Genomic DNA, 11,520 nt, shown 5'->3' with positions numbered 1-11,520 from the left:
CCATGGCCAAATGTTAAGTTGTCATTTTTTTTAAGTTTGGAAATACTTTGAAGGTAAGTCCCAGGGCAAGTATAAATTTGTGTGCCTTCTGAATAGAATGCTTGCACAGTCACTTAAGGTGGTCAAGCTAGCAAAGTAATGGCTGAAGGCTCCTGGCAAGAGATACTGGATATCTCTGATATGGTTTGGTTTCACAACTAGAATCTTCATCATGGAGACATGTAGGAAAATAGAGCTAGAAAATTAAACTTGGAGTGACCACAGCATTTGTCACACACCCATTTCCTGGGCCCAGTTCCCCACTAAAATCAAGTTTTGCTGAGACACAGATCCCGTCCACGGTGGGGTTGAGAAGTTGCAACACAGCACTGGGCACTCCTCACTGGACACCTGTGCCTGGACCTCTACAGACTTTGGGGCCAAGGTCACCAGCCCACACCATTCCCAGTTCTCAGGCCCCTTCCTAACCGCCCATGTTGTCCCTGCCCTCGTCCCCACTGGGGAGTCTAAAGTCTGTCCTCTGTTGGAGATTTGAGGCACTTCTGGGACTCAGATACCTTCAACAGCACCCCCACCGTGCACCCCATCTTAATCTGATCCCCTCCATGCCCAGGCCCTCCTTCCTCCCTAGTTGTGGCCCTGACAAAAAAAAAGGCCCATGGCTGTGGTGCCATATGAAAAGGATGAAGACCTCCAGGCCCTTCTCCCTCTGAGTCTCCCTCCCACCGACGACCCTCCAGAAGCTCGCTGGCTCCTCCCCACCCTCATTCATACTTCAGCTCCCAGTTGAATTGGCCTGTGGACCTACCTGCTGCATCTCAATAGGAGAGAAAGAATCCAGACCTCAGGAACTTGACATCACAGCTCCAAGGCATTCACCACGCAGGCAAAGAGGTAGAGGGGAAGATGCCCAGTGAACACGTGCACTGAGGCAGGTGCCCAAAGAGCATGCACAGTGAGATGTGTGCTTGCCTTAAGGACTGTGGTGCCCCTCCTCATCCCCCTCCCCCAACCTTTCCTACATCCCTTCCTAGGTCCCCACTAAGGTCTTTGGAATCCATCCTCCCTGTGTGTTTTTTATGCCTCTGAGACCCAAATACCTCAAATAATATCACCCTTCAAAACTCACTCCATGTTCACCTGACCTTCCTCCCCTCTATGGCCCTTGTTCCTCCCTTGTCTGGGACCCTCAAGGGAGCAAGTGCATGGCATTGCTGTTGAGTTCTAGTAGAAGGATGAAGATCTCTATCAGGCCATGGACCAAGTGACCCAACCCGTGGGAAGTCTACTCACTCTCCTTCACACTCACTCACACTTCAGTTTCTGGGAGGACTGATCTGTGGACCTACCTGATGTGTCATAGTCAGCAAGAAAGAATTCACGACATTTCCTCCCACAGTCCTGCAGGGAAAGAAGGCAGATAGCAAGGCTCACGGGCAGCAGGAACTTGCATAGGAAGAACCATGCACATTGAGCCAGGGACTTTCAGGGAGGGCCGGAGTTTTCCCGCTATTGACATGGTAGTAGCAGCCTCTGCTATCACACTGGCTGCAGCAGGGAGGCCCAGCCAGGGCTGCATGCTCTGTGGAGCCAGCAGGAGCCAGAGACAAGTGGGATCCCCACCTTTTACAAGTTGGGGAGGGAGCTCCTGGGTGCCCCTGCAGCCACCCAAACTGCAGCTGTAGACCCAGATGTCCTGCTCCATGCAGCAGGCAGGAGCCCTGCCTTCCTGGGTGGGTCTGCAGCTGCCCAAGTTGTGGCTGCAGGTCCAAGCCTCCCTGTGCTCGTGGAGTGACTGTGAGCAGACAGGATTCTTGCCCTCCTGAGTGCAGCTGCAGCTGCCTGATCCATGGCTGCAAACTCAGGAGCTGGGGACAAGTAGAAGCCCCACCCCCTCGGAGTTGGCGAGTCAGGAGCTCCCCGGGTGCAGCTGCAACTCTCCTTCCAGAGGCAGGACCCAGGCATTTCTGCAGCCGGCACTCCGTGAAGCCCAGGAAGGCCCCCACTGTCCCCATAGGCTCAGAGGTGTCTGCTCCCACTGCCTGGTTCCTCCCTGCTCCCAGCACCCACTCTGATTTCAGAGCAGGTTGGGGGCCGAGCCCCTGCACCACCACAGCTCAGCTGGGTGTGCACATGGCCGGGCCAGCACTGGCATGCCAGCCCCCTGCCACCTCAGACCCCTCCAGAATTTGGGTGCTGAGGGACATAAGAGGGAAAGCCAAGGGGGTGCTGAGGGTAGCTCAGTGGTGGCCTGCAGGTGCCCCTTGGTATAAGCAGCCTGGGCACCATGGACTGCAATGGGAGGCAAACAGGCTTCAGAGTAGAAGGGGCTGTTCCAGGTAAGGCCCCACCTTCAGGCCAGGAATGGGCCAGGCTGCCAATCCCAGAGACTAGAGTGTGAACTTGGGGTGCCTTTTCTTGGCCCACCCATGGCCACCCGTGGACCAGTGTACATGCACTGTCTCCCTTCTGAGGTCCATAAATGCCTGGGACTCACCCAGAACAGGGCAGAAGATGGAGAGACAATGGGACAACCAGCTGCAGAGAGCTAGCCTCTCCAGGGGATCCTCTCTGCTGAGAGCTGTAGATGTTGGGAAGACCTGCCTGCAGAGAGAAGCCACACTCTTCAGGGCCTCCTCTCTACTGAGAGCTGAACACTGACCAGATGACCTACCTACAGAGGAGCTACCCACTGTGGATCTCCTCTGAGCTATTCTAACACTCAATAAAGCTCCTCTTTGTCTTGTTTACCCTCCACTTGTCTGCATACCTTATTCTTCCTGGTTGCAGAACAAGAACTTGAACAAATGTGCCACCAGCCACAGAGGTTTCCAGACAGAAAATCTACACTTCAACAATCCCATAACGCCCATACCCACATCCACAGGGCATTTTCTAGTAAAATGGTATGGGTATGGACTTAAGAGAGCTTTTGTCTCTTTGCCCAAACAATCTCCTCCATCGAGAAACATTGGAAACACACAGTCCCACCCATGTCACCCTTAGCAGAGGCTGTATTTCTTTTGTGACAGAAATAAGGAATTTTATGTCTGTATTTACACATGCTTTTTTATAAAGATATTGCTCTGTTGCCAAGGCTGGAGGGCAGTGGCATGACCATACTTTCCTATGCAGCCTCTAACTCCTGGGCTCAAACAATCCTCATACTGCAACCTCCCAAGTGGGTGTTACTACAGATGTGAACACAACACCTGGGCAATTGATTCATTTATTTTTTAGAGAGTGGCTTTACTATGTTGTCCTTGCTGGTCTCAAATTCCTGGGCTCAAGCGATCCTCCCACCATGGTCAATTTTTATACATGGTTTGATTATCACTTTTTTCTGTGGTCCTGAGTTTTCTACCATGCTTCCAGTGAATGTGACAATAAAAGATCTTACAGAGCAACAATCTTACCGCATTTCTAATCAGACTAACAATTATTACACTTCAGCTTGTATGTCACCATTATACTTAAATGACACATTAATCAAGACAGAATGAAAGATTCTGAAATTTTGACATTTTTAACAAATCAACTTGAGAAATATACAATCATGGAATATCAGGAAAATTCTCCCCTTGAAACTCATGAAGGATAGGTGAGCCCCCAAGTTGGAGTTTATTCCAGGAGGGTTCTTGGCTTTGCCTCAGAGAAAATTTAAACATGAGCTGGTGGTGTTAGACAGCAATCTCTCATCTAGCCCTGATGCTCCTTTCGGAGCAGATCTGACTCACAGGCAATGCTTTCAGAGTCCCCAAAAGATGGGCTCTTGGCAACTATATTTTTACTTACTTATACCCACTTTCAGTTCCATGTAAATGAAGGGGTGGTTTAATGCAAATTGAAGGGCAAGTTATTTAGAACTGTCTAGTAATGCAGGGGGGTAGGGGAGGGTGAACTTCTGGTTCATTGCCACAGTAGTTGTAAACCAGCATGGTGCTTGTGGGAGTGTCATGTGCTATTGAGCAATGAGGGCATCTAGAGATTGTGGTCATCTCTGTCTGCGGGTTCATGTGGGTTTCTTCATCCTATCCTGTGGGGGCCGTGAATTAAGTCCTGTCAGGACCTAGAATTAAGTCCTGTGTATCTTCTACTTCAAAACTACAAGAGAATGCCGTATTTTCTTTCTCATTAAAATCAGGTGTCCCTTTAATCATTCCAAGCATATGTTTTATTGCATGCAGTCATTCAAAGTTTGCTTTTTCACAAATACCTGGCCTAAATCTTCTATTCAGTTTCAGTTTCAGCTTATGATGTTTAGGAAGATCAAGTAGCCAAATTCTATGCCAACAAGATTTCTGGTATCCCTATACTACTTTGTGAACCTGATCATTCTTATGTGACCACATATCTAACCAATAACACATCATCAGTACTATAAACAAGCCATAACATTTGAAGTTATAGTTATCATGTGAACACTCTCCTTCAATAATAGATAATATTTTTAGATATAACTTTGAATAAAAATATATTTATATGCTTAATATATTGATATACTGCTAATCAGTGAAGGTACAAATGTATATGAATCATAGGTAGAGTAATAATCTGCCATAATTAACAATGGTTGTTAAAAACTCCTAATATTATGTATAGAAACAAAGAATAGTATTTCAGATGAGTAGTTGGGAAATAGATTGAGAGTTCAATAAAAAGAGAGTATACATAAGTTAGAAAACATCTGGAGGGATGTTATATTCTTGATTAGACCCATGTTTATATAAATGTATACATTATAACATAAATATGTCTTTACATTTACACAAATTCTTGGTAAACATAGGGAAAAACATTCATTTGCATCAGGTTTTTAATTTTCCTTGTTGAAAAACTATAAAACACAGAAAATCATAAACAAAAAATCTTAGCAATGGAGGATTTATAAAAGTGTCCACCTAACTGCAGCATTATGAAGAATATCCATGAGATATTTCTTGTTTATTCAAAATAAGTCTTTTCTAATTTGATGGAGAAAGTTTCCATTTAAATTTTGCTTCATTTTTTATTCTGAAATTACTAGAAGGTGCATAAGTGTTTCTATATCTTTATAATTTGAACCATTTTGGTGCTAATTTTCCATTTTATTCTTATATTTATTTATCATGTTATATCCATACTGTTTTAAATTTTTCATCTCAAGGGTTTTTGTTTGCATGTACAAAGAGTATTAACTCTGTCACATTATATAAGGAATAATTTTTCTGTCAATATTTTGTTTCAAATTGTTGATGACTTTTATTTCTTCTTTAAAAATGTTTACTTAACAACTAATAATTATATATATTTATGGGGTACAACGTGATGATTTGACATAGGTATACAATTTAAGATATGAATGAGTTATAAAAGGGACTGGATAGAAGTGCAACAAATTGTTTACCTCACACTATGAAATTGTGACTGTTAGTTTTTATTCTGCTATTCCATATTTTACAATTTACTATAAAAAGCATCTACTACTTTTTAATCAGAAAAGAAATAATACTTTACATCAAGAAAATTAATTTTAAATTCCTTTAGAGAGAATATATAATCATAAATCTTTGATAAAATAAATAACAATATGCTATTTATTTTATTATGGTGAACTTCTGGTCCATTGCCATGGCATTTATAAACTGTCATGGTGCTGGCGGTAATGTCCCATGCTAATAAGCAATGAGGGCAGCCGGAAATCACCCTCATGGCCACCTGCTGGTTTCTGCCAGTTTCACTATCTGATCCTGTTTGGATCAGATCCTGTTTTAATCAGTAGGGTTATGACCAGAAAACAAGTCCTGCTGGTCTCCTACCTCACATATATGTTTGTGTATTCACATGACCCTTGGGCCAAGTTCCTCCAACTGAAACCAGGATATCATAAAGCTAGATGATTTCTTGAGGGATACAGTAAGACCAGAAAGTAATTCATACTTTTCAATCTGTGAGTAAATAGATAATGAATGAAAAAATGTACACAATAATGCAAAGCAGAATAATACATACTAAATTAACATGAAGTCAGCAAATTTTTATTTAACAAGCCCAATGATAAATATTTCAGTCTTTGTAGGCCATGTAGTTTCTGTGTCATATTGTTGTGTTTTTTTAGAAATAATACTTTAAAATGTAAAAAAAAAAAAAAATGCTTATCTCAAAAGCTATACAAAAGTAAGCCATAGACTGGATTTAGCTTTCAAGCCATAGACAGCTAGCCCAGGATTATCTTTACATTGAAATATTTGAATATTGTATTTGTGTACCATCAGTCAAAATATTAACAAAGGAGAGTTCTACCCCCAGATAAGATTTTGAAAGCCTCAAGAGAAAGTCACTCTAGCCCTGAAAATGAGAAAAGGCCTAATAATCTGTAAAATTATAGAGGATTTTTTAGATCATGATCTAAAAAAGATCTTCAAGATAACAAGGCAGCCATGGGAACTGATACAGAAGGGCAATTAGTCCCTCTAAGGAGAGATGAAACACGCAAACTGCGTCACCTCTGGCAGAGTATGTGTGGAAAAAGTGATAGTCATAAAAGCGGGTAAGAAGAAAACAACTGAAAATGTAACAAATTCATAAAGGCCAAACATAGGCAATTGAGAGAGCTGGAATCCCTGGGAGCCTCAGAGACAAGTGGAATCCACATCCACAGACAGAGTGAGATCCTGTCTCCAAAAAATTGTCTGAGTTTGATAAAAAAAAAAAAAAAAGTAAGAATGAAAATAACAGATGCTGGTGAGTTTTTGTAGAAAAAGCAACACTTGTACCCTGCGGGTTGGAGTATAAATTGTTTCAACCATTGTGGAAAGGAGTGTGGCAATTCCTCAAAGACCTAAGAACAGCCATACCACTTTGACCCAGCAATTCCATTGCTGGGAATATACCCAAAGGAATACAAATCTTTCTATTATAAAGACACATGCACATGTATGGTCACTACAGCACTATTCACAATAACAAAGACACGGAATTAACCTAAATGCCCATCATTAGTAGACTGGATAAAGAAAATGTGGTCAGTGGCTCACGCCTGTAATTCCAGCACTTGAGAGGCCGAGGTGGGTGGATCACGAGGTCAAGAGATCGAGACCATCCTGGCCAACATGGTGAAACCCAATCTCTACTAAAATACAAAAATTAGCTGGGCATGGTGGCATGCGCCTATAGTCCCAGCTACTGGGGAGGCTGAGACAGATAATTGTTTGAACCCAGGAGGTGGAGTTTGCAGTGAGCCAAGATTATGCCACTGCCCTCCAGCCTGGCGCCTGGTGACAGAGCAAGACTCTGTCTCAAAAAAAAAAGAAAGAGAGAGAAAGAGAGAGAGAGAAAGAAAGAAAGAACAAAAGAAAGAAGAAAGAAAGAAAGAAAAAGAAAGAAAGAAAGAAGAAAGAAAGAAAAAGAAAGAAAAGAAAGAAAGAGAGAGAGAGAAAGAAAGAAAGAGAAAGAAAGAAAGAAAGAAAGAAAGAAAGAAAGAAAGAAAGAAAGAAGGAAGGAAGAAAGAAAGAAAGAAAGAAAGAAAAAGAAGGAAAGAGATGTGGTACGTATACACCATGGAATATTATGCAGCCATTTAAAAAAGCAAGATCATATCTTTTGCAGGAACATGAATGGAGCTGGAGGCCATTATCTTTAGCAAACTGATGCAAGAAATGAAAAATAAATACCAGGTGATCTAACTTATAAGTGGGAATTAAATGATGAGAACACACACGGACACATAGAAGGGAACAACACACACTGGGGCCTGTTGGAGGGTGGAGGGTGGGAGGAGGGAGAAGATCAGAAAAATACCTAATGGGTACTGTGATTAATACCTGGTTGATGAAATAATCTGAACAGCACACTTCTGTGACACAAGTTTACCTAGGTAACAAACCTGGACATGTACCTCTCAATCCAAAATAAAAGTTTCAAAAAAAAACTCACAAAAATATGTGAAATATTCTGATCTTTCTACCGAGAAAAAAAAATCCATTCATTTCTTTTTATTAAAAAAGGAAGGAAAGAAGGGGAGGGGAGGGGAAGGGAAGGGAAGAGGAAGAGAAGGGGAGGGGAGAGGAAGAGGAGGGGAGAAGAGGGGAGGGGACAAATGTGTCTTCTCTACCCAAACAGCTCTTGATGAGAAGACACTTTGAGCAACTTGAATGAGGACTCACATAAATCAGAGGGTCGCAACCATCTCCATTTACAGCCTTTCAAAAGTTATTCTGGCTGGCTTTTCTGAGCAATTCAATACTGCCTTGGACTCCATTGAATCCATATATTCTCCTGAAGGGTACCTCTTCCCTGAATTAATAGCCCAGTTGAAGACCAACAGAGACTGGTTAGTTTAGGAAAAAAAGGAAAAGAAAAATACGGAAGACCAACATTTCCTCCTCCATGATATTGTTCTCCTTTTGACATTTCCCACCCAATCTACAGAAGGATATTTGAAACTCAAAATGTCAAAGCTAAGAAAGCACTGAGAGATCATCAATATAGTTGTTTTCCAAAGAACTTTTAGCAACAGAACACTTTTGTAAAATGGAATTTTATCAAAACCCTACTGCAGAAAATGGGGGGGTAAAATGATATTCTTTATACAAATGTATCACTTTAGTTTCAAGTTATCTTTCTATAAAGCCTGTTAAAGAGTTTGATTGAGGTTCTTTTGAAGAACCTAACAAATCGTTCTGTGGATTTCTGCATAACACCTCAGTTCTATATTAACTTCCGCATCAAATTTCTTGGTATTTTTACTGTTGTTGTGGCACAGCTGCAAGAAGATCTTGATTTTCACATATTTATCAGTAATCTGCATTTTGAAGAAAACCCACTTTAAAAATAAATAAGTTACAAGTATAGAAGAAGATACAACCCCACAAATATGAATCAAATAAAAACTGGAGGTATTAAATTAATACCTCACAAAGCACATTTTATAGTGGAGATTATTACAAGGAACAAAGTAGGACATTACATAATAATCATAGAGAGGTGCATTGATTCAGAAGACAGAAACACCATGAGTATGTATGCACCTTCAAAATACATGAGGGAAAAACAGATACATGAGAAAGAAGAAATAAACACATGTGCACTTATTGTAGAAGACTTCAACATTCCTCTCAGCAATTGGTAGAAAAAGGGTACAAAAAAAAAAAAAAAAACAGGGTATATAATGCAGAAGGCTTAAACAACACTGTCAAACAACTTGGCCTAATTGATATTCATAGAACAACAGCAGAATGCACATTCTTCTCAAGTGCTCCTGGAATGTTCACCAAGATAAACCATATTATGGGCCAAAAAACAAATCTCAGCTAATTCAAAATGATTGAAATCCTATAAAACATGAGTTGTGACCACAAAAGAATTGAAACAGAAATTAGTTGTAGAAAGATATCTGGAATCCATGAAACTTTGGAAATTAAACACTTTTAAGTAATGGAGGGATGAAAGAAGAAATTGTAGGAAAAATCTTAAAATGAAAATGCAACATATCAAACTTTGCAAGATGAAACTAAAGCATAGAGGGAAATGTATAGCATTCAATACTCACATCAGAAAGGAAGAAAAGTATTAAATTGGCCAGGCACAGTCAGGCACGGTGGCTCATGCCTGTTATCCTAGCACTTTGGGAGGCTGAAATGGGAAGATTGCTTGAGGCCAGAAGTTCAAGACCAGCTTGGTCAACATAGGGAGACCCTATCTCTAATTTTTCTTAAACGCATCATAGAACTAAATGTAAAAGCTAATGTTGCAACAGTTCTAGAAGAAAACATATGAGGATATGTGGCATCATATTAGACAAAGATAGATCGAATACAAAAAGCACAGACTATGAAATCAAAAATTCATAAACTGTTTTTAAATTTATATACCTATGTCCTATCATTATCCAGTGACAACTTACTTTTCAAAGCATTATACAAATCACATGAAGAGGTCACTAGAGGTCTAATTGCCTAGAGAAATTTCCATGCAAATTTTTCCTACAAGCTCATGAAGAGTAAACTCCACCATTGCATTTAGGTTCCACAATACCCTTTAAGGAGAACTGAATATTCATTATGCTAAAAAAAGAAGCTATGCCCTCCTCCAAGCCCCACGGACTCAGTCCTTGAGTCCCTGAAGAGTTAATCCAAAGATTAGCCAAGGGGTCAAATGTAGTCTTGACATTGTATCTCTGAAACGTGTTCCAGGGAAATAAGGAAACAGCAACAATATTAACAGCAAAAATAAGTAAATAAATAAATAAATAAATAAATAAGGACAGGTAGAATTAATTGGAAACTTACTATATGCCAGGAACTGTGCTGACAATCGTATTTGTCTTCAAGTAGTCAGTGCTCTAAACTGCCCGCAAGAAGTAGATGACTTTACTAGTACTATTTCCAAAGAACTAATGGAGAAAGGAGGCACAGAGATACTAAGTAACTTTCTCAGTGTCACCCAGTAGTGAGCAGTGGAGCCACGGGTCAGAGGCATCATGAAAACATCTATTGTGCTACATATTTATGCAATCAAGGGGAAGACCCAAAAGCTACTGCAAAATATTTATAATTTTACAGCATGGGACTGTACAGTGAATGGAAATTTGATTCCTTCAGAAATAATTTAGAGATGGAGGCTTGAAAGGACTGGTCTGAGTATCATTTGGAGACGGCGTCCTCAGAGCATCATTACAATACCAGGCAACATGTCAGTGCCAGCCTCCTAACCTGAAGGTCTTGGGTTTGTACATCAGAGAATGTTCCAAACCTGTCCCTTCTATACCTTCACAAAGGAGAAAGAAGCTGTGTAGCTGGGAAAGAACACTATTCCGCTGCTCTAGTAGTTCTCAGACAAATTTCCATGAAAGTTGGAACCCAGAATCTTTTAAAAATGCAGACTCCACGATTCACACCCAATGAATCTCATTTAGTGTGGCCACAATGGTGCCCTAGAATCTGGGAATTTACTGCCCAGCCTGGGGAACTTTCAGAAATCTTCTTAAATCCCTTAGGTAGCAAGACTATATGCAATATACCCACTCTTCCCGGGACAGACAGGATATTTAGAAGAGCGACCTCAGAGCACACAGGAACTCAGGATAAATGAACACACTGTGAGAGTCACCATAAGGGTAAGGCAGTGCATCTTATGAAAAGACCTTCCAACTCCTACTGGCCTTTCCCCATGAAGGACCTAGAGCAATATCAGGACTTACGGCCAGTGTCCTCCCTTCACTAACAGACTCCAGCCCTTCACCTTAGGAGTTCATCTCCCTTCTCCTCCCTTCAGCTGGCCTTCTGATCTCATCTGCAATCCCACAGCAGACAGCTGTCCCTGGCAACCTGACAACCTAGCCTGGCCCTTTCTTCCTCTGTCCCAGCCTGGATAGGGCTGTCCTCACCGAGGGAAAGGACAGCAGTTCCAGGATCCCAGAGCCATGACTACCACAGAAACATCCTGACCATCAATGTCCCATGGCAGTGGTTGACCTATGAAATGAAGCTTCACCACATACCACAGCTGGCTCTGAAATACTTTATTTTCTGTCTTATTTGA

This window comes from Cebus imitator, unplaced genomic scaffold (genome assembly GCF_001604975.1).
Source record: "Cebus imitator isolate Cc_AM_T3 unplaced genomic scaffold, Cebus_imitator-1.0 Scaffold981, whole genome shotgun sequence".
NCBI lineage: Eukaryota > Metazoa > Chordata > Mammalia > Primates > Cebidae > Cebus > Cebus imitator.
This window is presented reverse-complemented; position numbering follows the sequence as displayed.